Source organism: Littorina saxatilis, linkage group LG9, assembly GCF_037325665.1.
Source record: "Littorina saxatilis isolate snail1 linkage group LG9, US_GU_Lsax_2.0, whole genome shotgun sequence".
NCBI lineage: Eukaryota > Metazoa > Mollusca > Gastropoda > Littorinimorpha > Littorinidae > Littorina > Littorina saxatilis.
Genome location: NC_090253.1, coordinates 55,931,595 through 55,932,294, shown reverse-complemented (window position 1 = coordinate 55,932,294; position 700 = coordinate 55,931,595).

Sequence of the window (700 nt, the reverse complement as noted above, 5' to 3'; positions counted from 1 at the left end):
TTCAAATGAGGTCTCTCTGAAAGATCATCACTGTTCAGCTTAACACTACACTGGAATTTACCAACAGAATCTAAAATGCGTGTGACGAAAGCACGACACACTTGAGACACCCCACACAAAAGTAGATCTTACTGTACACGACCTGACTACACAGTTATGCCTAGTATTCAAATGCGGCGCGTAGCAAAATGTGCGTTTGGAATCTTCTTTTTTCTATGGCGGTACTGACAATATCGTTATTGAAACAATCCCAAATACAAGCTCCTATCAGGGGCGAACAGTTCGAGAGAAATCAAGACAGAGACAGCAGCGTAAGAAGTAGAAAAACGCCAGTGCTGAAACACTACCCCAAACACAATCCCTTAGTGCACTGGGATGTCTCAATAACTTAAATAATAATAAAACAAAATAGCATTTATATAGCGCAACATCATAACTTTACAATTATGCTCTTTGCGCTTGACACATTTAAAATTAAATTAAAACACAGTTATAAAAGCATTGGATTCAGGAATTCAAACTTGCAATCTAGCAAACGCATTCCGTGCTGTACGGGGCTTAAACGCATTAAGCAGCGTTAACAAACACAATGTCCATTGCAGAATGTATAACATCCCGAAAGACTACCCAACACAGTATTTAGATTTGGAAATTAGAACGATCAAACACTAGTTCTAAGGTATTCATTCTGTGTATTGTC